This window comes from Arachis hypogaea, chromosome 12 (genome assembly GCF_003086295.3).
Source record: "Arachis hypogaea cultivar Tifrunner chromosome 12, arahy.Tifrunner.gnm2.J5K5, whole genome shotgun sequence".
NCBI classification, from domain to species: domain Eukaryota; kingdom Viridiplantae; phylum Streptophyta; class Magnoliopsida; order Fabales; family Fabaceae; genus Arachis; species Arachis hypogaea.
Genome location: NC_092047.1, coordinates 54,694,090 through 54,704,066, shown reverse-complemented (window position 1 = coordinate 54,704,066; position 9,977 = coordinate 54,694,090).

The window sequence follows — 9,977 nt, the reverse complement described above, 5'->3', positions numbered from 1 at the left end:
GGGAACCAGGAAATCAAAGAGGATAAGAATGCATGCCCTGGCATTCATGAATGGTTTGGTTAAAGCAGAGGAAAACAGAGTTCAAGATTCCAAAATCAAAACATGAATGAAAGTCAAAAAGATTTATAAAAAATTTGGGCAGCATTCCGGCTAAAATTGGATTTTCCCAGAAAATAAACAACAATCAAATAGCTCATATGAATTAAAAAAAATCAAGCTGCAGTTACATATAATGAATATAAGCATGAAAATTCAGTGTAAAGAGCAGCAATATACAAGAAATACAGCATATGAACAAGATCACAGCAGCAGTAGATTCACAAATTTGATAAAACAGAAACATGAACAGTGCAAGTAAACAGACCTAAATCCACTAACCACATCATAGGCTACCTAACAACCTAAAATCCACTACAACATGCATATCTAACTAGCCTAAACATGAACATAAACGGAAAAATAAGAATAACTACGAATGGATAAAAGGGATTGCGTGTTGCGGAACCTGGAAGGCCGAATAATGAGAATAGGCAGAAAGGTGGCTGGGGGTGGTGATGATGGTGGCGTCCGGTGGTGGGCACGGCGGCGCGGCTGTTCGGGGTAGGGGGAAGAGAGGGTGATGGGGGTAGGGGAAGGGAGGGGGGAAGAGAGGTGGTGTTGCTGGTGGAAGGGGGTTGCGGTTGGGACGGTTGGAGGCGGTGGGTGGTGGCGCGGAGGGGAGCAGTGGCGGGGGAGGAGGGGGAAAGAAGAAGGAGGAAGAAAGAAGGGGGAAGGAGGGAAGGGGGTGGGTGGCGGCGGCGTCTGGGTGGTCGGCGCCGTCTGGGTGGTGGCGCGGTGGTGGCTGGGTGGTGGTGGTTGAGGGTTGGGGGAGAAGAGAGGGAGAAGAAGAGTTGGGGGGTGTCGCGACTGATGGGGTTTCGCGTGACTAGGGGGGTTATATTTTTGAATCCACGCGGCGGCGTGGGGCACGCGATCGCGTGGCTGGAGCGAAAAAGGTGGTTGACGTGATCGCGTGGATGACATGATCTCACGGAGGGCAAAAAGAGTAAATGACGCGATCGCATGGGGCAGGCGATCGCGTCATTGGAATTTGTGCTAAACGCATGAATCCAGCGTCGTTTCAGCGCAACTCTCTGTCTCCTTGGGGGTGTTCGTGCAATCCATGCGACGCGGTCGCGTCGCTCACGCGGTCGCGTCGGATTGATTGTGTGCAAGTGACGCGATCGCATGGGGCATGCGATCGCGTGGGCCATTTTGTGCTAGACGCACAATGGCCGCACGATTCCAGCCCAACTCTCTGGACGTTGGATCTTTACGCCGATCTCCAGGTCACGCGGTCGCGTGGGTGACGCGGTCGCGTGGGAAGTGTAGTTCGCCATTTGACGCGATCGCATGGATGATGCGGTCGCATCGCGCACCCTTTTTTTTGTTTTTTATGCAGTATGCAGAATGTAATGCTTAATGTATATGCTATGCATGATTCCAGGTTCAATAAAATAAAAATAAAATTCAAAAACAAACAAAACAAAATAAAATTAAAATTGCAAGAGGAACAATCATACTATGGTGGGTTGTCTCCCACCTAGCACTTTTAGTTAAAGTCCTTAAGTTGGACATTGGAGGAGCTTCCTGTTATGGCGGCTTATGCTTAAATTCATCCAAAAATCTCCACCAATGCTTGGAATGGCAATAGCCTCCGGGGTCCCAAACTAGGCATGTAAAGCTTCTGAGCAGCTTCAAATAGAGTCTCAGGCTCCCGGGGTGATGAATATCAGAATATTTTCCAGGATCCCAAACTTTGGTTCTAAATTCGCCTTCGTTTTGATCTATATTTTTCCATCCGGGCGGTTTAGAAAGTAGATTCTCACCATAGTGACCAAAAGTTTTCCGAGATCCATTCAATTAAGCATGATACCAATCCATGCATTTCAAGTTGAAGTGTGGAACCTTATTGAACCTTGTACACCAGCTCTGAGCACGAGCCATTTTCCTCTTACTCTTAAAGCCACAGAGAGCTCTAAGCTGGCAATCTGTTTCAAGTAAACCATATTCAAGTGGAAAAATACAGTTAAAGGTTAAGGATTGTACCCACTTGAAGCTTGTATTGGGTGGTAATGGCCTTGGGGTAGGTGATTCCAATGGTTCTGTGAGTTCTACTCCCTTGTGTTCTTCTGTGAATTCCTCCATTTCCTTGTAAGGTTCTTCAAATGCATCTGAGTCCTGGTCAAAGTCTTCTATGTCTTCCTCATCACTTGAGTCATAGATTGGAGGTTGGGAGAAATCTACCTCTGCATCATCTTCGTATTCATTTGGGGAAGATTCTTCGATCTCAGAGAATTCACTTGCGGATGCAAGTTCATTACTAAGAGGGCTTGACTTGCGACTATCATCATCAAGGGAATTTGTGTCCTGGGTTATTCCGTCTAGTTCTTCATAAACTACTTGCCTTGGGGGTTCTGCAATATCCTCCTTAGCATTAACTGTAACATCCTTGGCGGAGTTCTCCTTAACTCTGGATTCCCATGGAGGTTCAGCATCTCCTTGTCCACTGGAGTTTCTAGTGTCTCCTTCATGCTACGCTCTTCATTAGATTGTCCACATGGGGCTGTGGTTGGTCTTTGAATGTTCGCGCGTCTAGAAGCTAATTGAATTACTGCTTGCTCCAGTTGTCGAATGGTTGTTTGAAGTTTCTTTACTGTTGCCTTGAGGCGAACCTCTGATTCTCGGGGTGATGGATTTGGACATGAGACATAGGGAAGTGGTGGTGCTTGGGAGTGATTGGATTGGAACTGGGGTAGGAAAAGATCATACGGTGGTGAATGGTGAAGAGAAGCTTGTGAGTGTGGTGGTTCGAGGTTATGTTGAGAGGTTGGTCTATAGGCACGGGGTGGGGCTTGTTGGTAGTTACAAGGTTGTCCACCATATCTATCAGCTGCGTATGCATTGTAGAATGGTCGTTGTCCATGATATCTTGGAGGGTGTTATTTACTAAAGGGTTGATTAGATCCTCTTGGCTCCATCCATCTTTGATTGGTTTGACCTTGATGCGTATTCCTGCTGCAACTTCTATTTCCTTCAACAAAGTTAGAACCAAACTCAAAGCAAGAGGGGTGAGAGTTCATAGTAGCAAATAAAATTAAAAAGGAAAAACAGAAATAAATAAACAAGTAAAGGAAAAATATGAACAATAACCAATAATAAGGCACACGTTAGCAGCTCCTCGGCAACGGCGCCATTTTGAAAGAACTGAAGATTGATGGTTTAGAAGTTATAGTAAATACTCATTGCAAGTATAGTTACTAAACCAAGCAATCAACCTTTCTTACAAACATTTTGGTTGTCACAAGTAACAATCCCCTTAAAATTGATAACCGAGTATTTAAACCTCGGGTCGTCTTCTCAAGGAACTGCAGGGAAGTATGTTCTTATTATTGGTTATGGAGATTGTAAATTGGGGTTTCAAGAATGAGGAACAAGTAACTTAATGGCGGGTAAATTAAATGGCAATTAAAATAAATAAATAACTGTAAAGCAAACTTTTGGCAAGGTATGAGAAATTGGAAGTCCAGACTTAGTTATTCTTATCAACAACAATGAAAGTTGAATCTTAATTTCACTTAGTCAACCTTTACTAAAGTAAAGGAAAGTCAAGGGACTAATTAGTTTGATAGTCGAATCCTATTTATTTTCTAAGAAAAGGTTGGGATTATTGAAACTTGATGTGTATTTTCGGAAAACGAATTCCTAACACACAAAACTCACCGGCAAGTGCACCGGGTCGCATCAAGTAATAAAACTCACGGGAGTGAGGTCGATCCCACAGGGATTGAAGGATTGAGCAATTTTAGTTTAGTGGTTGATTTAGTCAAGTGAATCAAGAGTTGATTTGAGTGGTTTGTATTCGACAGAAGCTAAATTGCATGAAATTAAAAGGGAGAGGGACAATTGCAGTAACTTAAAGAGCAGAGAAGGTAAATGTGCTGAATCTTAAAGAGCAAGAAATTAAATGGCAGAAACTTAGAATGCAAGAAATGTAAATTGCAGAATCTTAAAGTGCAAGAAATGTAAATGGCTTGAATTGTAAAGGGAATTGAGAAGTGGATTTGCAAAATTTAAACAAGGAAAAGTAAATTGCATTAATCAGACAAGTAGAAAGTGACTTGAATTGAACCGGATCTAAAACGGAAATGTAAATGAACTTGATAAGCTTTAAACAGAGAATTTAAAATGCAAACTCCAGATCTCAGGACCCAAGAGACTAGATAACCGAGTCTAGATCTCTATGCCTTCCTAGATCCAAATGTAGAATTCAATTGCAAGAAATAGAGAAAAGTAAATAGCAGAATGAGTAGAAGAAGTGACAATGAACAGAAATTTAAATTCAATTATGCAGCAAAGAAAACAGAGAGATATCAGGATGAGATTGAAACAGAATTCCTTCAATTCTCCAACCCAAGATCCAAGACAAATGTAATTGAAATTGAAATTGAAAACAAGAAAACTAAGAGGAAGAGAATTCAATTCTCCTACTCCGAAACTCAGAAACTCCAAACAACTCAAAACCAAAAGCTCTCCAAAAACTACTCAGCAAAAGTAAAAGGAAAAGCTCTCCTAAAACTTAAATCCTAAGCTATTTATACACTTTCTTCAAATGGTCTTCAAGCCTTGAATTGGGCCTTTGAACTTGATGGAATTGGGTTGATAAAAGCCTCTGATGATTGCTCTTGGAGTTGGAGAGAAACCCATTGTGAACCGGGCCAAGAATCATAAAAGCTTGAGTAAAAGTTTGAGGCAAACTTTTACTCAAACTTTTTATACCAGCTGCCCTCATTTGCTGCTACCAATGTTTGGGCTAAAGTTTGAGGTCAAACTTTAGGCCAAACGTTGGTCCCCTTGTGTATATGTGTGGTGCCAACGTTTGCCAAAAAGCTTGAGGCAAACGTTGGGTGCAAGCTTTTCTCCTCCAGGGTGTTGGTTTTGTGATGCCAACGTTTGCCAAAAAGTTTGAGGCAAACGTTGGCTCAAACATTTTCCTCTGGGGTGTTTTCAACTCTTCCAAAAGTTTGAGCTAAAGTTTGAGGCAAACTTTGGCTCAAGCTTTTTGTTCTCTCTTGCTCCTAGCCATTCCGGCTTTCTTCAACCTTCTTCAAAACTCTTTTCACCTATCATCAATCAATCAAAACAATCAAAGCTATGCCCCAAATCATGAGATTATGTTTCTTTCATAATATATGACAATTATAGCACAAAATCTCATGAAAGTGCATTAATTCATCTATGGTTGATTGAATCAAAAGAAACATGGAAATCTACCCAATTGGCTTGCTTATGGCTTAAGAAAGTGCATAAAATCAATTGAAAACAAAAGAAAAAGAATAGTGAAAATAGGCTAAGATGACTTGTCATCAAAGCTCAGTTCAATTAGCAATGATAACAGTTATCAATTATGTTGAGATAAGATAACTCCTGAGTTACTACTTTCTTAACCAAGACCAAAAGAGGAAAAAGTAAATTTGCTGGAATAAAAATGCCTTCAGATGTAAAGCAACAATAACATAAATTAAAGAAAGCAATCATGAATTGAAATACCTCAAATAACATTAATAAGGGAAATTATAATCTAACATGAAGAGTTCATAAACTAAATTAGAAGAATAAATAAAAATAAAGAACCTGGGATTGAGAGTCACTCCTAAAACTAAGAGAAGTCCTAAATCCTATGAAAGAGAGAGGAGAGCACCTCTCTCAAAACTAGATCTAAATCATGGAAAGTAACTAAATTGGCGTGCTCTCCCTGAATGGATGCATTCCCTCACTTCATAACCTCTGGTCTATGCCTTCTGGACTTGGATTTGGACCAAAAAGGGCTTCAAAAATCGCTGGGAGCATTTTCTGCAATTTCTGGTGCGTGGCCTCTGTCACGCGTCCGCGTGGGTCACGTGGTCGCGTCGTTCGGAGCTTTTCCTTGCCACGCGGTCGCGTCAGTCATGCGACCGCGTCATACGTTCTGCTTAAGGCGCGCGGTCGCGTTAGTCATGCAGCCGCATCGCTGTTGATTCGCGCTTGGCACGCGATCGCGTCGTCCATGCGATCGCGCGGATGCCAGTTTCTTCAAGGACTCCGTTTTGTGCTTTCTTTCCATTTTTGTATGTTTCCTTTCCATCCTTTGAGTCATTCTTGCCTTAGAAGATCTGAAACTACTCAACACACTAATCACGGCATCGAATGGAAATAAAAAGTAATTAAAATAATTAATTTTAAAGCATAGGAAACATGTTTTTCACATACATCACATAATAAGGAAGGAGAAGTAAAACCATGCAATTAATATGAATAAGTGGGTGAAGGATTGAATAAATCACTCAAATTAAGCACAAAATATATCATAAAATGTGGGTTTATCAGAGTGCTAGGAGGAGTTTCAGTAATTCTCTTACCCAGCTGATCCACTTGTGCCTCCAAATTCCTAATGGAGGATCTTGTTTCATTCATGAAACTTAAACTTAGTGTGATCTTAGATAGATCAGAGACTATAGGCCAGAAAGACTTTGCTCAGAGTTCTCTGTTTGTTGCTGAGAAGATGATGGAAAAGGTTTGCTATTGCTAAACCTATTTCTTCCACCATTTTTATTGTTGAAGCCTTGATTAGGCTTCTGTTGATCCTTCCATGAGAGGTTATGATGATTCCTCCATGAAGGATTGTAAGTGTTTCCATCGGAATCTCTCATGTAATTCACTTCTTCCATTCCAAGATTCTCAGGATCATAAGCTTCTTCTTCAGAGGAAGCTTCCTTAGTACTGCCTGTTGCAGCTTGCATTCCAAACAGACTCTGAGAAATCATATTGACTTGCTGAGTCAATATTTTGTTCTGTGCCAATATGGCATTCAGAGTATCGATCTCAAGAACTCCTTTCTTCTGAGTTGTCCCATTATTCACAGGATTCCTTTCAGAAGTGTACATGAACTGGTTATTTGCAACCATTTTAATGAGTTCCTGAGCTTCTTCAGGCGTCTTCTTCAGATGAAGAGATTCACCAGCAGAGTTGTCCAATGACATATTGGACAGTTCAAACAGACCATGATAGAATATGCATATGATGCTCCATTCTGAAAGCATGCCAGAAGGACACCTTCTGATCAACTGCTTGTATCTTTCCCAAGTGGTGCACGAAATTGTGATTCTCACTTTTCACAACTCCACACAACTAACCATCAAGTGCACTAGGTCATCCAAGTAATACCTTATGTGAGTAAGGGTCGATCCCGCGGAGATTGTTGGCTTGAAGCAATCTATGGTTTTCTTGTAAATCTTAGTCAGGAGATTAATTATGATTATTAGTTTGAATTGCGAAAAATAAAAGAGCATGAAATAAATACTTGTTATGCAGTAATGGAGAATATGTTGGAGTTTTGGAGATGCTTTATCTTCTGAATCTCTGCTTTCCCCCTGTCTTCTTCTTCACGCACGCAAGGTTCCTCCTATGGCAAGCTGTGTGTTGGTGGATCACCGTTGTCAATGGCTACCATCCATCCTCTCAGTGAAAATGGTCTCAGATACGCTGTCACCGCACGGCTAATCATCTGTTGGTTCTAACTTATGCTGGAATAGGATCCATTTATCCTTTTGCGTCTGTCACTACGCCCAACCCTTGTGAGTTTGAAGCTCGTCACAGTCATTCAAACCCTGAATCCTACTCGGAATACCACAGACAAGGTTTAGACTTTCTGGATTCTCAAGAATGCTGCCAATGGATTCTAGCTTATACCATGAAGATTCTGATTAAGGAATCCAAGAGATACTCATTCAATCGAAGGTAGAACGGAAGTGGTTGTCAGGCATGCGTTCATAGATTGAGAATGGTGATGAGTGTCACGGATCATCACATTCATCATATTGAAGAGCGAATGAACATCTTAGATAGAAACAAGCGTGTTTGAATAGAAAACAGAAATAATTAAATTAATTTATCGAGACACAGCAGAGCTCCTCACCCCCAACAATGGAGTTTAGAGACTCATGCCGTAGAGATATGATGAGCGGATAATTTATACGCTTTTTGGCATTATTTTTACATAGTTTTCAGTATGATTTAGTTAGTTTTTAGTATATTTTTATTAGTTTTTAATTAAAAATCACATTTCTAGACTTTACTATGAGTTTGTGTGTTTTTCTGTGATTTCAGGTAATTTCTGGCTGAAATTGAGGGACTTGAGCAAAAATCAGATTCAGAGATTGAAGAAGGACTGCAGATGCTGCTGGATTCTGACCTCCTTGCACTCAAAGTGGATTTTATGGAGCTACAGAACTCCAAATGGCACGCTCTCAATTGCGTTGGAAATTAGACATCCAGGGCTTTCCAGCAATATATAATAGTCCATACTTTTCCCGAGTTTACATGATGCAAATTGGCGTTCAACGCCAGTTCCATGCTGCATTCTGGAGTTAAACGCGAGAAACAGGTTGCAAAGTGGAGTTAAACGCCAGAAACAGGTTACAAACTGGAATTCAACTCCAAGAGAAGCCTCTACACGTATAAAGCTCCATGCTCAGCCCAAGCACACACCAAGTGGGCCCCGGAAGTGGATTTCTGCATCATTTACTTATCTTTGTAAACCCTAGTAACTAGTTTAGCATAAATAGGACTTTTTACTATTGTATTTACATCTTCGGAACATATTTTGATCATGTTTTGATGATTGAACCCTCCTTGGGAGGCTGGCCATTCGGCCATGCCTGGACCTTGTTCTTATGTATTTTCAACGGTAGAGTTTCTACACACCATAGATTAAGGTGTGGAGCTCTGCTGTTCCTCATGAATTAATACAAAGTACTATTGTTTCTCTATTCAATTCAAGCTTATTCCGATTCTAAGATATTCATTCGCACCTCAATATGAATGTGATGATCATGACAGTCATCATCATTCCCAACCAATGAACACGTGCCTGACAACCACTTCCGTTCTACCTTATATTGAATGAGTATCTCTGGGATTCCTTAATCAGAGTCTTTGTAATATAAGTTAGAATCCATGGACGGCCATTCTTGAGATCCGGAAAGTCTAAACCTTGTCTGTGGTATTCCGAGTAGGATCTGGGAAGGGATGGCTGCGACGAGCTTCAAACTCGCGAGTGCTGGGTGTAGTGACAGACGCAAAAGGATCAATGGATCCTATTCCAGTATGATCGAGAACCGACAGATGATTAGCCATGCAGTGACAGTGCATTGGACCATTTTCACTGAGAGGATAGGATGTAGCCATTGACAACGGTTTTGCCTAACATACAGCTTGCCATAGAAAGGAGTATGAATGATTGGATGAAGACAATAGGAAAGCAGAGGTTCAGGAGGAATGAACGTATCTCTATACGCTTATCTGAAATTCTCACCAATGAATTACATAAGTATCACTATTTTTATTTTACGTTTTATTTATATTTTAATTATCAATTCACCATAATCGATTAAATCCACCTGACTGAGATTTACAAGATGACCATAGCTTGCTTCAAGCCGACAATCTTCGTGGGATCGACCCTTACTCACGTAAGGTTTATTACTTGGACGACCCAGTGCACTTGCTGGTTAGTTGTGCGAAGTTGTGACAAAGAACTAAGATTATGAACGTGCGTATTAAGTTTTCAGCGCCGTTACCAAGGAATGAACCGTCACGATTTCCGCGCACCAAGTTTTTGGCGCCGTTGCCGGGGATTGTTTGAGTTTGGACAATTGACGGTTCATCTTGTTGCTCAGATTAGGTAATTTTATTTTATTTTTAAGCTTTTTTATTTCTTATTTTCGAAAAATACAAAAAAAAATTCTTCTTTTTTTTGTTTTTCCCAAAATAATTTTCGAAAAAAAAAAATTAACAAAATCATAAAATCAAAAATAATTTGATGTTTCTTATTTGAGTCTAGTGTCTAATTGTAAGTTTGGTGTCAATTTCATGCTTTTAACTTTTCTTAAATTTTCGAA